Raw genomic sequence first — 13,068 nt, 5'->3', positions numbered from 1 at the left:
TTGGGTCTGTAACCATGAAGAGGAGATACTATATAATGTTGTTGGGTCTGTAACCGTGAGGAGGAGATACTATATAATGTTGTTGGTTCTGTAACCGTGAGGAGGAGATACTATATAATGTTGTTGGGTCTGTAACCATGAGGAGGAGATACTATATAATGTTGTTTGGTCTGTAACCGTGAGGAGGAGATACTATATAATGTTGTTGGGTCTGTAACCATGAAGAGGAGATACTATATAATGTTGTTGGGTCTGTAACCATGAGGAGGAGATACTATATAATGTTGTTGGGTCTGTAACCGTGAGGAGGAGATACTATATAATGTTTTGGGGTCTGTTACCATGAATAGGAGATACTATATAATGTTGTTGGGTCTGTAACCATGAAGAGGAGATACTATATAATGTTGTTGGGTCTGTAACCATGAGGAGGAGATACTATATAATGTTGTTGGGTCTGTAACCATGAAGAGGAGATACTATATAATGTTGTTGGGTCTGTAACCATGAGGAGGAGATACTATATAATGTTGTTGGGTCTGTAACCGTGAGGAGGAGATACTATATAATGTTGTTGGGTCTGTAACCATGAGGAGGAGATACTATATAATGTTGTTGGGTCTGTAACCGTGAGGAGGAGATACTATATAATGTTGTTGGGTCTGTAACCATGAGGAGGAGATACTATATAATGTTGTTGGGTCTGTAACTGTGAGGAGATACTATTTAATGTTGTTGGGTCTGTAACCATGAGGAGGAGATACTATATAATGTTGTTGGGTCTGTAACCGTGAGGAGGAGATACTATATTATGTTGTTGGGTCTGTAACCGTGAGGAGGAGATACTATATAATGTTGTTGGGTCTGTAACCATGAGGAGATTAGATACTACATAATGTTGTTGGGTCTGTAACCATGAGGAGGAGATACTATATAATGTTGTTGGGTCTGTAACCGTGAGGAGGAGATACTATATAATGTTGTTGGGTCTGTAGCCATGAGGAGATTAGACACTACATAATGTTGTTGGGTCTGTAACCATGAGGATGAGATACTATATAATGTTGTTGGGTCTGTAACCGTGAGGAGGGGATACTATATAATGTTGTTGGGTCTGTAACCGTGAGGAGGAGTTACTATATAATGTTGTTGGGTCTGTAACCATGAGGAGGACATACTATATAATGTTGTTGGGTCTGTAACCATGAAGAGGAGATACTATATAATGTTGTTGGGTCTGTAACCATGAGGAGGAGATACTATATAATGTTGTTGGGTCTGTAACCATGATTAGGAGAACCTATATAATGTTGTTGGGTCTCTAACCGTGAGCAGGAGATACTATATAATGTTGTTGGGTCAGTAACCATGAGGAGATACTATATGATGTTGTTTGGTCTGTAACCGTGAGGAGGAGATACTATATAATGTTGTTGGGTCGTTAACCATGGGGAGATACTATATAATGTTGTTGGGTCTCTAACCATGAGGAGTAGATACTATATAATGTTGGTGGGTCTGTAACCGTGAGGAGGAGATACTATATAATGTTGTTGGGTCTGTAACCATGAAGAGGAGATACTATATAATGTTGTTGGGTCTGTAACCGTGAGGAGGAGATACTATATAATGTTGTTGGTTCTGTAGCCGTGAGGAGGAGATACTATACAATGTTGTTGGGTCTGTAACCATGAGGAGGAGATACTATATAATGTTGTTTGGTCTGTAACCGTGAGGAGGAGATACTATATAATGTTGTTGGGTCTGTAACCATGAAGAGGAGATACTATATAATGTTGTTGGGTCTGTAACCATGAGGAGGAGATACTATATAATGTTGTTGGGTCTGTAACCGTGAGGAGGAGATACTATATAATGTTTTGGGGTCTGTTACCATGAATAGGAGATACTATATAATGTTTTTGGGTCTGTAACCATGAAGAGGAGATACTATATAATGTTGTTGGGTCTGTAACCATGAGGAGGAGATACTATATAATGTTGTTGGGTCTGTAACCATGAAGAGGAGATACTATATAATGTTGTTGGGTCTGTAACCATGAGGAGGAGATACTATATAATGTTGTTGGGTCTGTAACCGTGAGGAGGAGATACTATATAATGTTGTTGGGTCTGTAACCATGAGGAGGAGATACTATATAATGTTGTTGGGTCTGTAACTGTGAGGAGATACTATTTAATGTTGTTGGGTCTGTAACCATGAGGAGGAGATACTATATAATGTTGTTGGGTCTGTAACCGTGAGGAGGAGATACTATATTATGTTGTTGGGTCTGTAACCGTGAGGAGGAGATACTATATCATGTTGTTGGGTCTGTAACCATGAGGAGATTAGATACTACATAATGTTGTTGGGTCTGTAACCATGAGGAGGAGATACTATATAATGTTGTTGGGTCTGTAACCGAAATTAGGAGATACTATATAATGTTGTTGGGTCTGTAACCGTGAGGAGGAGATACTATATAATGTTGTTGGGTCTGTAACCATGAGGAGGAGATACTATATAATGTTGTTGGGTCTGTAACCGAAATTAGGAGATACTATATAATGTTGTTGGGTCTGTAACCATGAGGAGGAGATACAATATAATGTTGTTGGGTCTGTAACCGTGAGGAGGGGATACTATATAATGTTGTTGGGTCTGTAACCGTGAGGAGGAGTTACTATATAATGTTGTTGGGTCTGTAACCATGAGGAGGAGATACTATATAATGTTGTTGGGTCTGTAACCGTGAGGAGGAGTTACTATATAATGTTGTTGGGTCTGTAACCATGAGGAGGAGATACTATATAATGTTGTTGGGTCTGTAACCGTGAGGAGATACTATATAATGTTGTTGGGTCTGTAACCATGAGGAGGAGACACTATATAATGTTGTTGGGTCTGTAACGATGAGGAGGATACTATATAATGTTGTTGGGTCTCTAACCGTGAGCAGGAGATACTATATAATGTTGTTGGGTCGTTAACCATGGGGAGATACTATATAATGTTGTTGGGTCTCTAACCATGAGGAGTAGATACTATATAATGTTGGTGGGTCTGTAACCGTGAGGAGGAGATACTATATAATGTTGTTGGGTCTGTAACCATGAAGAGGAGATACTATATAATGTTGTTGGGTCTGTAACCGTGAGGAGGAGATACTATATAATGTTGTTGGTTCTGTAACCGTGAGGAGGAGATACTATATAATGTTGTTGGGTCTGTAACCATGAGGAGGAGATACTATATAATGTTGTTTGGTCTGTAACCGTGAGGAGGAGATACTATATAATGTTGTTGGGTCTGTAACCATGAAGAGGAGATACTATATAATGTTGTTGGGTCTGTAACCATGAGGAGGAGATACTATATAATGTTGTTGGGTCTGTAACCGTGAGGAGGAGATACTATATAATGTTTTGGGGTCTGTTACCATGAATAGGAGATACTATATAATGTTGTTGGGTCTGTAACCATGAAGAGGAGATACTATATAATGTTGTTGGGTCTGTAACCATGAGGAGGAGATACTATATAATGTTGTTGGGTCTGTAACCATGAAGAGGAGATACTATATAATGTTGTTGGGTATGTAACCATGAGGAGGAGATACTATATAATGTTGTTGGGTCTGTAACCGTGAGGAGGAGATACTATATAATGTTGTTGGGTCTGTAACCATGAGGAGGAGATACTATATAATGTTGTTGGGTCTGTAACCGTGAGGAGGAGATACTATATAATGTTGTTGGGTCTGTAACCATGAGGAGGAGATACTATATAATGTTGTTGGGTCTGTAACTGTGAGGAGATACTATTTAATGTTGTTGGGTCTGTAACCATGAGGAGGAGATACTATATAATGTTGTTGGTTCTGTAACCGTGAGGAGGAGATACTATATTATGTTGTTGGGTCTGTAACCGTGAGGAGGAGATACTATATAATGTTGTTGGGTCTGTAACCATGAGGAGATTAGATACTACATAATGTTGTTGGGTCTGTAACCATGAGGAGGAGATACTATATAATGTTGTTGGGTCTGTAACCGTGAGGAGGAGATACTATATAATGTTGTTGGGTCTGTAGCCATGAGGAGATTAGACACTACATAATGTTGTTGGGTCTGTAACCATGAGGATGAGATACTATATAATGTTGTTGGGTCTGTAACCGTGAGGAGGGGATACTATATAATGTTGTTGGGTCTGTAACCGTGAGGAGGAGTTACTATATAATGTTGTTGGGTCTGTAACCATGAGGAGGACATACTATATAATGTTGTTGGGTCTGTAACCATGAAGAGGAGATACTATATAATGTTGTTGGGTCTGTAACCATGAGGAGGAGATACTATATAATGTTGTTGGGTCTGTAACCATGATTAGGAGATACTATATAATGTTGTTGGGTCTCTAACCGTGAGCAGGAGATACTATATAATGTTGTTGGGTCAGTAACCATGAGGAGATACTATATGATGTTGTTTGGTCTGTAACCCTGAGGAGGAGATACTATATAATGTTGTTGGGTCGTTAACCATGGGGAGATACTATATAATGTTGTTGGGTCTCTAACCATGAGGAGTAGATACTATATAATGTTGGTGGGTCTGTAACCGTGAGGAGGAGATACTATATAATGTTGTTGGGTCTGTAACCATGAAGAGGAGATACTATATAATGTTGTTGGGTCTGTAACCGTGAGGAGGAGATACTATATAATGTTGTTGGTTCTGTAACCGTGAGGAGGAGATACTATATAATGTTGTTGGGTCTGTAACCATGAGGAGGAGATACTATATAATGTTGTTTGGTCTGTAACCGTGAGGAGGAGATACTATATAATGTTGTTGGGTCTGTAACCATGAAGAGGAGATACTATATAATGTTGTTGGGTCTGTAACCATGAGGAGGAGATACTATATAATGTTGTTGGGTCTGTAACCGTGAGGAGGAGATACTATATAATGTTTTGGGGTCTGTTACCATGAATAGGAGATACTATATAATGTTGTTGGGTCTGTAACCATGAAGAGGAGATACTATATAATGTTGTTGGGTCTGTAACCATGAGGAGGAGATACTATATAATGTTGTTGGGTCTGTAACCATGAAGAGGAGATACTATATAATGTTGTTGGGTATGTAACCATGAGGAGGAGATACTATATAATGTTGTTGGGTCTGTAACCGTGAGGAGGAGATACTATATAATGTTGTTGGGTCTGTAACCATGAGGAGGAGATACTATATAATGTTGTTGGGTCTGTAACCGTGAGGAGGAGATACTATATAATGTTGTTGGGTCTGTAACCATGAGGAGGAGATACTATATAATGTTGTTGGGTCTGTAACTGTGAGGAGATACTATTTAATGTTGTTGGGTCTGTAACCATGAGGAGGAGATACTATATAATGTTGTTGGGTCTGTAACCGTGAGGAGGAGATACTATATTATGTTGTTGGGTCTGTAACCGTGAGGAGGAGATACTATATAATGTTGTTGGGTCTGTAACCATGAGGAGATTAGATACTACATAATGTTGTTGGGTCTGTAACCATGAGGAGGAGATACTATATAATGTTGTTGGGTCTGTAACCGTGAGGAGGAGATACTATATAATGTTGTTGGGTCTGTAGCCATGAGGAGATTAGACACTACATAATGTTGTTGGGTCTGTAACCATGAGGATGAGATACTATATAATGTTGTTGGGTCTGTAACCGTGAGGAGGGGATACTATATAATGTTGTTGGGTCTGTAACCGTGAGGAGGAGTTACTATATAATGTTGTTGGGTCTGTAACCATGAGGAGGACATACTATATAATGTTGTTGGGTCTGTAACCATGAAGAGGAGATACTATATAATGTTGTTGGGTCTGTAACCATGAGGAGGAGATACTATATAATGTTGTTGGGTCTGTAACCATGATTAGGAGATACTATATAATGTTGTTGGGTCTCTAACCGTGAGCAGGAGATACTATATAATGTTGTTGGGTCAGTAACCATGAGGAGATACTATATGATGTTGTTTGGTCTGTAACCGTGAGGAGGAGATACTATATAATGTTGTTGGGTCTGTAACCATGAGGAGATTAGATACTACATAATGTTGTTGGGTCTGTAACCATGAGGAGGAGATACTATATAATGTTGTTGGGTCTGTAACCGTGAGGAGGAGATACTATATAATGTTGTTGGGTCTGTAGCCATGAGGAGATTAGACACTACATAATGTTGTTGGGTCTGTAACCATGAGGATGAGATACTATATAATGTTGTTGGGTCTGTAACCGTGAGGAGGGGATACTATATAATGTTGTTGGGTCTGTAACCGTGAGGAGGAGTTACTATATAATGTTGTTGGGTCTGTAACCATGAGGAGGACATACTATATAATGTTGTTGGGTCTGTAACCATGAAGAGGAGATACTATATAATGTTGTTGGGTCTGTAACCATGAGGAGGAGATACTATATAATGTTGTTGGGTCTGTAACCATGATTAGGAGATACTATATAATTTTGTTGGGTCTCTAACCGTGAGCAGGAGATACTATATAATGTTGTTGGGTCAGTAACCATGAGGAGATACTATATGATGTTGTTTGGTCTGTAACCCTGAGGAGGAGATACTATATAATGTTGTTGGGTCGTTAACCATGGGGAGATACTATATAATGTTGTTGGGTCTCTAACCATGAGGAGTAGATACTATATAATGTTGGTGGGTCTGTAACCGTGAGGAGGAGATACTATATAATGTTGTTGGGTCTGTAACCATGAAGAGGAGATACTATATAATGTTGTTGGGTCTGTAACCGTGAGGAGGAGATACTATATAATGTTGTTGGTTCTGTAACCGTGAGGAGGAGATACTATACAATGTTGTTGGGTCTGTAACCATGAGGAGGAGATACTATATAATGTTGTTTGGTCTGTAACCGTGAGGAGGAGATACTATATAATGTTGTTGGGTCTGTAACCATGAAGAGGAGATACTATATAATGTTGTTGGGTCTGTAACCATGAGGAGGAGATACTATATAATGTTGTTGGGTCTGTAACTGTGAGGAGGAGATACTATATAATGTTTTGGGGTCTGTTACCATGAATAGGAGATACTATATAATGTTTTTGGGTCTGTAACCATGAAGAGGAGATACTATATTATGTTGTTGGGTCTGTAACCATGAGGAGGAGATACTATATAATGTTGTTGGGTCTGTAACCATGAAGAGGAGATACTATATAATGTTGTTGGGTCTGTAACCATGAGGAGGAGATACTATATAATGTTGTTGGGTCTGTAACCGTGAGGAGGAGATACTATATAATGTTGTTGGGTCTGTAACCATGAGGAGGAGATACTATATAATGTTGTTGGGTCTGTAACTGTGAGGAGATACTATTTAATGTTGTTGGGTCTGTAACCATGAGGAGGAGATACTATATAATGTTGTTGGGTCTGTAACCGTGAGGAGGAGATACTATATTATGTTGTTGGGTCTGTAACCGTGAGGAGGATATACTATATCATGTTGTTGGGTCTGTAACCATGAGGAGATTAGATACTACATAATGTTGTTGGGTCTGTAACCATGAGGAGGAGATACTATATAATGTTGTTGGGTCTGTAACCGTGAGGAGGAGATACTATATAATGTTGTTGGGTCTGTAGCCATGAGGAGATTAGACACTACATAATGTTGTTGGGTCTGTAACCATGAGGAGGAGATACTATATAATGTTGTTGGGTCTGTAACCGTGAGGAGGAGATACTATATAATGTTGTTGGGTCTGTATCCGTGAGGAGGAGATACTATATAATGTTGTTGGGTCTGTAACCATGAATAGGAGATACTATATAATGTTGTTGGGTCTGTAACCATGAAGAGGAGATACTATATAATGTTGTTGGGTCTGTAACCATGAGGAGGAGATACTATATAATGTTGTTGGGTCTGTAACCATGAGAAGGAGATACTATATAATGTTGTTGGGTCTGTAACCATGAGGAGATACTATATAATGTTGTTGGGTCTGTAACCATGAGGAGATACTATATAATGTTGTTGGGTCTGTAACCGTGAGGAGGAGATACTATATAATGTTGTTGGGTCTGAAACCATGAGGAGATACTATATAATGTTGTTGGGTCTGTAACCATGAGGAGATACTATATAATGTTGTTGGGTCTGTAACCATGAGGAGATACTATATAATGTTGTTGGGTCTGTAACCGTGAGGAGGAGATACTATATAATGTTGTTGGGTCTGTAACCATGAGGAGGAGATACTATATGATGTTGTTGGGTCTGAAACCATGATGAGGAGATACTATATAATGTTGTTGGGTCTGTAACCGTGAGCAGGAGATACTATATAATGTTGTTGGGTCTCTAACCATAAGGAGTAGATACTATATAATGTTGTTGGGTCTATAACCATGAGGAGGAGATACTATATAATGTTGTTGGGTCTGTAACCGTAAGGAGGAGATACTATATAATGTTGTTGGGTCTGTAACCATGAGGAGGAGATACTATATAATGTTGTTGGGTCTGTAACTGTGAGGAGATACTATATAATGTTGTTGGGTCTGTAACCATGAGGAGGAGATACTATATAATGTTGTTGGTTCTGTAACCGTGAGGAGGAGATACTATATAATGTTGTTGGGTCTGTACCGTGAGGAGGAGATACTATATACTGTTGTTGGGTCTGTAACCATGAGGAGATTAGATACTATATAATGTTGTTGGGTCTGTAACCATGAGGAGGAGATACTATATAATGTTGTTGGGTCTGTAACCGTGAGGAGGAGATACTATATAATGTTGTTGGGTCTGTAACCGTGAGGAGGAGATACAATATAATGTTGTTGGGTCTGTAACCGTGAGGAGATACTATATAATGTTGTTGGGTCTGTAACCGTGAGGAGGAGATACTATATAATGTTGTTGGGTCTGTAACCGTGAGTAGGAGATACTATATAATGTTGTTGGGTCTGTAACCGTGAGGAGGACATACGATATAATGTTGTTGGGTCTGTAACCATGAGGAGGAGATACTATATAATGTTGTTGGGTCTGTAACCATGAGGAGGAGATACTATATAATGTTGTTGGGTCTGTAACCATGAGGAGGAGATACTATATAATGTAGTTGGGTCTGTAACCGTGAGGAGGGGATACTATATAATGTTGTTGGGTCTGTAACCGTGAGGAGGAGATACTATATAATGTTGTTGGGTCTGTAACCGTGAGGAGGAGATACTATATAATGTTGTTGGGTCTGTAACCGTGAGGAGGAGATACTATATAATGTTGCTGGGTCTGTAACCGTGAGGAGGAGATACTATATAATGTTGTTGGGTCTGTAACCATGAGGAGGAGATACTATATAATGTTGTTGGGTCTGTAACCGTGAGGAGGAGATACTATATAATGTTGTTGGGTCTGTAACCATGAGGAGGAGATACTATATAATGTTGTTGGGTCTGTAACCATGAGGAGGAGATACTATATAATGTTGTTGGGTCTGTAACCATGAGGAGGAGATACTATATAATGTTGTTGGGTCTGTAACCGAAAGGAGGAGATACTATATAATGTTGTTGGGTCTGTAACCGTGAGGAGGAGATACAATATAATGTTGTTGGGTCTGTAACCGTGAGGAGGGGATACTATATAATGTTGTTGGGTCTGTAACCGTGAGGAGGAGATACTATATAATGTTGTTGGGTCTGTAACCGTGAGGAGGAGATACTATATAATGTTGCTGGGTCTGTAACCGTGAGGAGGAGATACTATATAATGTTGTTGGGTCTGTAACCATGAGGAGGAGATACTATATAATGTTGTTGGGTCTGTAACCGTGAGGAGGAGTTACTATATAATGTTGTTGGGTCTGTAACCATGAGGAGGAGATACTATATAATGTTGTTGGGTCTGTAACCATGAAGAGGAGATACTATATAATGTTGTTGGGTCTGTAACCATGAGGAGGAGATACTATATAATGTTGTTGGGTCTGTAACCATGAGGAGGAGATACTATATAATGTTGTTGGGTCAGTAACCATGAGGAGGAGATACTATATAATGTTGTTGGGTCTGTAACCATGAGGAGGAGATACTATATAATGTTGTAGGGTCTGTAACCATGAAGAGGAGATACTATATAATGTTGTTGGGTCTGTAACCATGAGGAGGAGATACTATATAATGTTGTTGGGTCTGTAACAGTGAGGAGGAGATACTATATAATGTTGTTGGGTCTGTAACCATGAAGAGGAGACACTATATAATGTTGTTGGGTCTGTAACCGTTAGGAGGAGATACTATATAATGTTGTTGGGTCTGTGACCGTGAGGAGGAGATACTATATAATGTTGTTGGGTCTGTAACCATGAGGAGGAGATACTATATAATGTTGTTGGGTCTGTAACCGTGAAGAGGAGATACTATATAATGTTGTTGGGTCTGTAACCATGAGGAGGAGATACTATATAATGTTGTTGGGTCTGTAACCGTGAGGAGGAGATACTATATAATGTTTTGGGGTCTGTTACCATGAATAGGAGATACTATATAATGTTGTTGGGTCTGTAACCATGAGGAGGAGATACTATATAATGTTGTTGGGTCTGTAACCGTGAGGAGGAGATACTATATAATATTGTTGGGTCTGTAACCGTGAGGAGGAGATACTATATAATGGTGTTGGGTCTGTAACCGTGAGCAGGAGATACTATATAATGTTGTTGGGTCAATAACCATGAGGAGGAGATACTATATAATGTTGTTGGGTCTGTAACCGTAAGGAGGAGATACTATATAATGTTGTTGGGTCTGTAACCATGAGGAGGAGATACTATATAATGTTGTTGGGTCTGTAACTGTGAGGAGATACTATATAATGTTGTTGGGTCTGTAACCATGAGGAGGAGATACTATATAATGTTGTTGGTTCTGTAACCGTGAGGAGGAGATACTATATAATGTTGTTGGGTCTGTACCGTGAGGAGGAGATACTATATAATGTTGTTGGGTCTGTAACCATGAGGAGATTAGATACTATATAATGTTGTTGGGTCTGTAACCATGAGGAGGAGATACTATATAATGTTGTTGGGTCTGTAACCGTGAGGAGGAGATACTATATAATGTTGTTGGGTCTGTAACCGTGAGGAGGAGATACAATATAATGTTGTTGGGTCTGTAACCGTGAGGAGATACTATATAATGTTGTTGGGTCTGTAACCGTCAGGAGGAGATACTATATAATGTTATTGGGTCTGTAACCGTAAGGAGGGGATACTATATAATGTTGTTGGGTCTGTAACCGTGAGTAGGAGATACTATATAATGTTGTTGGGTCTGTAACAGTGAGGAGGAGATACGATATAATGTTGTTGGGTCTGTAACCATGAGGAGGAGATACTATATAATGTTGTTGGGTCTGTAACCATGAGTAGGAGATACTATATAATGTTGTTGGGTCTGTAACCATGAGGAGGAGATACTATATAATGTAGTTGGGTCTGTAACCGTGAGGAGGGGATACTATATAATGTTGTTGGGTCTGTAACCGTGAGGAGGAGATACTATATAATGTTGTTGGGTCTGTAACCATGAGGAGGAGATACTATATAATGTTGTTGGGTCTGTAACCGTGAGGAGGAGATACTATATAATGTTGCTGGGTCTGTAACCGTGAGGAGGAGATACTATATAATGTTGTTGGGTCTGTAACCATGAGGAGGAGATACTATATAATGTTGTTGGGTCTGTAACCGTGAGGAGGAGATACTATATAATGTTGTTGGGTCTGTAACCATGAGGAGGAGATACTATATAATGTTGTTGGGTCTGTAACCATGAGGAGGAGATACTATATAATGTTGTTGGGTCTGTAACCATGAGGAGGAGATACTATATAATGTTGTTGGGTCTGTAACCGAAAGGAGGAGATACTATATAATGTTGTTGGGTCTGTAACCGTGAGGAGGAGATACAATATAATGTTGTTGGGTCTGTAACCGTGAGGAGGGGATACTATATAATGTTGTTGGGTCTGTAACCGTGAGGAGGAGATACTATATAATGTTGTTGGGTCTGTAACCGTGAGGAGGAGATACTAGATAATGTTGTTGGGTCTGTAACCGTGAGGAGGAGATACTATATAATGTTGTTGGGTCTGTAACCGTGAGGAGGAGATACTATATAATGTTGTTGGGTCTGTAACCATGAGGAGGAGATACTATATAATGTTGTTGGGTCTGTAACCATGAGGAGGAGATACTATACAATGTTGTTGGGTCTGTAACCGAAAGGAGGAGATACTATATAATGTTGTTGGGTCTGTAACCGTGAGGAGGAGATACAATATAATGTTGTTGGGTCTGTAAACGTGAGGAGGGGATACTATATAATGTTGTTGGGTCTGTAACCGTGAGGAGGAGTTACTATATAATGTTGTTGGGTCTGTAACCACGAGGAGGAGATACTATATAATGTTGTTGGGTCTGTAACCATGAAGAGGAGATACTATATAATGTTGTTGGGTCTGTAACCATGAGGAGGAGATACTGTATAATGTTGTTGGGTCTGTAACCATGAGGAGGAGATACTATATAATGTTGTTGGGTCAGTAACCATGAGGAAGAGATACTATATAATGTTGTTGGGTCTGTAACCATGAGGAGGAGATACTATATAATGTTGTTGGGTCTGTAACCATGAAGAGGAGATACTATATAATGTTGTTGGGTCTGTAACCATGAGGAGGAGATACTATATAATGTTGTTGGGTCTGTAACAGTGAGCAGGAGATACTATATAATGTTGTTGGGTCTGTAACCATGAAGATAAGACACTATATAATGTTGTTGGGTCTGTAACCGTGAGGAGGAGATACTATATAATGTTGTTGGGTCTGTGACCGTGAGGAGGAGATACTATATAATGTTGTTGGGTCTGTAACCATGAGGAGGAGATACTATATAATGTTGTTGGGTCTGTAACCGTGAGGAGGAGATACTATATAA

This window comes from Salmo salar, chromosome 15 (assembly GCF_965601325.2).
Source record: "Salmo salar chromosome 15, fSalSal1, whole genome shotgun sequence".
Classification (NCBI taxonomy): domain Eukaryota; kingdom Metazoa; phylum Chordata; class Actinopteri; order Salmoniformes; family Salmonidae; genus Salmo; species Salmo salar.
This window is presented reverse-complemented; position numbering follows the sequence as displayed.